The sequence below is a fragment of the Physella acuta genome, unplaced genomic scaffold (assembly GCF_028476545.2).
Source record: "Physella acuta isolate Inbredline_101_S28 unplaced genomic scaffold, ASM2847654v3 ptg001462l, whole genome shotgun sequence".
NCBI classification, from domain to species: domain Eukaryota; kingdom Metazoa; phylum Mollusca; class Gastropoda; family Physidae; genus Physella; species Physella acuta.
Window position 1 is genome coordinate 49602 of NW_026732977.1, and position 5399 is coordinate 55000.

Below are 5399 nucleotides of genomic sequence, written 5' to 3' on the forward strand. Positions count from 1 at the left end.
CATTAGATTGTTCACACAAGAAGTTGAGATAGCTAGTTGATAGAGATTAGAGTTGTTTTATTATAAATGTGTCATGTGTTCAAATACTTCTTTCTTATATTATTTACATACCAAAGTTTAGGAGTTATTGATTAACAATACGTTTTTTCAAGATGTCATTAAAGACAAATAACTCAGAAAAGATCTCCATACAGACAAGTTTTTCTCACCACATTTTGGTGCAGTATATTTCCTCAAACCACATTTAGTGGACGCTTTTTTTCTAACATGACAAAAAGGAACTACGTTCTTATTAAAAAGAGGTACAAATTTAATATAAAAAGGACACAATAATTCTTAACAACTATTTTTTCCCTTTTGCAGTTGATGTAAACTAATGACACCAAACTTTTTTGAAAAATGTGGACACCTAATATTGCCTTGTTACGACCCCCTTTCTCTAATCCTTTCGAATTAGTCAGGGAATCGTAAACAAGAAGGAGAAAAATAAAAATAGATAAACGCCAACTTCAGTGATCTCTATTTATTGCTACAAATTACAACACTTAAAGTTAACCCGCCACCAAAGAGCAACAATCAGAATTATACACACTATCTACAACAGCTAAAGTCCTTAATTCGACTGCCCTACTTGTCCCTAACTGTCTAGCCTAGCCTAGGTCTAATACATGTCGTGGCTTTCCACTAGCTCACAGAGACGACCCATGTCCATCTACTCTAAACCTAGCTATCCGAGACGAGTCCGTGTCCGAGTGTGTCTCGTGAGTTCTGACTGTCTGTCCCCAGTCTACCCCTCCTTAAATAACGGTCTCCTTTCTTTGTCTTCTCCATCCAGCCTAACCTAATTCGTACGTCGCCACAGTTCTGCTGTACCTAATGGACACCAGCGAGAAAAGTCTCAAAGGTATTTGAGAGGTGTATAAATTCATTTAAAAATCATGCACAGCGTAGTTACAATTAATATGGTTTTAAAATCCTGCCTGTCTGGTTTTTTTCGGACTTTACTAAAGATTGGATGTATTTGATGTTTATAATATTCTCGGTAACTAAATAAAAATTTAAAAAAAAAGCAAAAACAATTTGGTTTTCACGTGTAATGGCGACATAAACAATGGCATCCTGCCGTCATAGATTTTATTGTACACATTGTAAGCTAAAAATAGAAATCTAGGTCATGGGGTTTTAAATTTGCATTGTTATTTAAAAACTTGATCTGCAAAGTTTTGTAAACAAATAGTTATCGATCACTAAGTTACTGTACAGCCAATCAATATTTGTCTTACGAAAGTGAAACATCCGGTTATAACTTAGGCTTGATGAAAATAAATAGAAATGTAGCCTTAAACTCAACAAATTATTTTCAAGTTCTCTGGATTTGCAACTTTTATAGCATTTATTCTAAAAATATAAAATTTCTAAATTAATTTTAGGCTTAAGTTTTTTTTTTTTATTTTTTTTTTACGGTCTAAATCTAAAAAGCACGTTTTTATTCCATGTCAACAACATTATGGAAGGAATCTCGTTAACTCGCTCGCCTCCATTAAAAGGTCAGACCCTACTGATAACTTCCTAGATTTTCCTCCAATCCGCCCGCCATACTGTCTCCCCTAAGGTCACATAGGTCAATAAGGCTGTCAACAGTAATTATATTCTAACACAATTATCGTCACCCCTACCCCTTTAATAGGGTTAACTCAGGTTGAGATCTCCTGGGATCGTAACAGCCTGGATAGGTAAAAGTAATCCAACTAAATTATTAGGAAACACTTATGAAATTACAGAAATATTATTTTATGACTAAATTTTAATTCTAAAAATACACACACTGATGTAAATATGTTTGTAGAATTGGATATTAAAGATTAAAGATGGGGTGAATGGGGGGGGGGGGGGGGGGTGTTAAAAATACATCTTAAAATACACATCACAATAGGATTAGATGATTACTCCCTAATCTTAACATACACACCAGGTTATGGTTGGGACTAGAAAAAAGAATCTCTACCTTAACTTACAAAAGGGAGTGAGGACTGGTCATGATACCCAGTGTGCTGAGTGACAACATACATGAAGTTGCTAGTTTATTTACTTTATTTCTATCCTACTGTCTACTAAATTAATACAATTATGATTCATTAAAGGTTATAACCCAGTGAACATTTGACACATGATCAGCAGACACTACTATAATTTGTTTTGTATTTTACTAAAATAAAATTGCAGGATTACATGTCAGGAGAAAATAAAGTTATTTAGCTACAAAACAAATTGACAAAACTTTGTTTTTAGTTAGATGTTCACATATTACATAATGATTATGAATATTTAACAATACTGAAAGAATATTCAAAGTAGGTTCAAACTTTAAGGTGCAGTAAATTTTTAATTAATACTTTAATTAAATGCTAACACCTAGGATGAGTATGAGTCAGAGTGAGCCAAGTGGTTGGTTGAGGACATAAGCCAGTATACAGTTTAGAACCCCCCCCCCCCCCCCCATATCGGTAGATACATAAAGGTTGAGCGGGGGGGGGGGGGTGCAAAATCGAAAGTCTGGGGGGGGGGTACAAAGGAAAAGTTTGAGGGGGGGTACAAATGAAAAGTTTGAGGGGGGTGCAAATCAAAAGTTTGAGGGGGGGTGCAAATCAAAAGATTGTCCTCGGGGGCCGGGGAGGGATGCTACGCCTCTGATATATACATTTATAATGCAGGAAAAAATTTGAACCCTCATGAGACGATCCTGGCTACGACACTGCCTTACTGTGGCATCCTGGAAGATTTTTCTATCCGTCACATAATAGGGGCTCGACTCGCTGCATTTATTTTAGTGCTGTCCACTTGTGCAACAAAACGTGCATGTTTTACTGGACCTCCGTATCTTCTAACTTGCTCTAGATATCTATGAACTTACCACTCCACAAATGTTTAATTTAAAATCTAGCAATTTCATTTGAAGCAAACCAGCATCAATTCCAAATAGCTCAAAGTTAATCTCATTTGTTTTTGTGTTGAGAGGATCAACTTGCATTTCTTTTGAATTGCTCAAATCTCTCAGTGAACTCATCCTTCATTTTGTTTGTAGTAATGCTGAAGTAATTCATGTTAATAGTAGCGTTGGGTTTATCACGATGTTTTTTTCAGATTTTTTAAAAGTAACTTACGAAATTAAGTCTTTTTTTTTTAAACAATCCACTTCTTCAAGCAAGGCATATGCTGGATTTTCCTTTCTTTGCAGTTTCACATTTAGCTGGTTTAGTTTCTTTGTGATATCCACCATGAAGTTGAATGTTACAATTTGGGGTAGACAATTAGTTAATACATTGAAATAGGGAGTAGTTAATATTCTAATAGAATAGCGAGTGTTTATTATTTATGTTTATTATTTTATTGTTCATTACCGAGCGTTGCAGAACAATATTTTTATGAGTTTTGAAAATAAAATTAATAATTATTAATATTTAGCTTAGGCCTATTTGATAATATTTGTGCATGGAGCTGAAGAGCTGCATCTAGACATCAAATTCTACTACTAAGTAGTAAGTAAGTAAGTATTACTAGATCTAGTATTAGTATTTATTTAGGCCTAAGAACTTAAGAAGTGTAGTTTTAGTCACAGTGTATTGAGTGTATTCTTAGTGTATGGCTGTAACTAAAGTAGTGTTAGTAGTAGGATCTAGTACTGTAAGTGTTTTAGTTTACTTTTTACTAGTAATACTAGAATTCTAGATCTGTTTAGTCTCCCTACCTTTTTAAAACTTGCCTTGCTGGACAGAGGCTGTCAGATAGACACTCTACTACAGTAGTAATAGATAAATATTAAATAAGGAATTAGTTCCCTTTTTTAGCCGAAATACAGTAGTCCTAAACTACACAGTTCTGATTATTAAGCGACATTTACATTAGGCTAGGTTAGAATAATAAATCACAAGTCACATCCGTCGCATGATATGCTGGGGGTTGGGATTTATTGGTTATTCTAACTAAACATTTTTATGTCGCCTAACGCGATGTTCATACAGATCTAGATCTAGATCTAGATCTAGAGACCTGCAACACACAGGTGTCAAAAACCGGTGGGTAGGCCTAGATCTAGAATCTAGACAGGCCAAGAGTTATGCACCTTTTTAGTTTTAGTTATTCAATGCCAGATCAAAATATTATGCTTGGTTTGCCATATCTACATATAGAAAACTATTTTCAGAACTCATAATTAGTTACATTTCAACAGTGAAAATGTAACGAAATATCAGGAAATCTCACTGAACATAATGTAGAAATAATATAGGCCACTGCATAAAAGGATAGAGTAAAAAGCGTATAAAAATCAATCAGTATGGCAGCCTTTATATAGGGCATTAAAACAATACACAACTGTCCAAAACAAAGTTTGCTTGAAATTTAATCCTATAGTAGGCCTATCTGTTTTTGAATTATTTTGATGCTTTGCTCACACAAAGTCGATTACTTCAATTGCACTTTATTTAAACAAATAAACAATCATAGCTCTTTTCTATCATAACAATACATACAGCTTTGAATCCGCAACTGACTTGTTACATCATTAGGGCCGAATGACGTCTCTTGTAATGACACAAAAGGGGAAACGAACTATTTTAAAACTGAGGAATTATTCCCATCCATCTTTATTGACATGTGTGGTCGCGAATATGACATTTTGTTACCTGTAGCCTCTCTAGCTACTATGAAACGCAGATAACAAATGTAATGATGAATAGTTTATATATTTATGAATATTAATCTTTCAGTATAATAAACTAGGTAAATCTAACTAAATGAATGCATAACCCAACCCCAGTAACGGCTAAAAGTAATGTTTTAACATAACATTAGAAGATGCACAATTGTCTTGAGTCTTTCTGAAGAGATGAAGAGACGTCAGACTGTTGCATGTAAATTATAGGGTTCTAAAAACCGATTTTCGGCAGTGTATTTTTTTCTCCTAAATGTGCATTTTTAAACTGGTTACTTAAAAATATCAGTCTAAAATATGTCAAAGTATTTTCATTTTCCTTATTACTCGTTCCAAAGGAAACGACTCAGTTAATATTTTTGGCAAAACCAACCTGTCTTGGTTATACCCCTTAGCAGAAATGTGTAGGCTGGTATGCAGTATTTTCTTTCTGACAATTTCCCCCCTCGAAAAGATGCATGAAATAAACTCTGCTGGTGTGTGATCTGCTAAAGTATAACGATGGGGAGTGGGGGAGGGGATAAATTTGGCACAAAAAGCATGATGTCGTGTATTGACGACCCCAACTAAATATAGCTTGACTCGATTCGTCTTTCTAAATACTACTATGCCTATATATTTGTATATATATATATATATATATATATATATATATATATATATATATATATATATATATATATATATA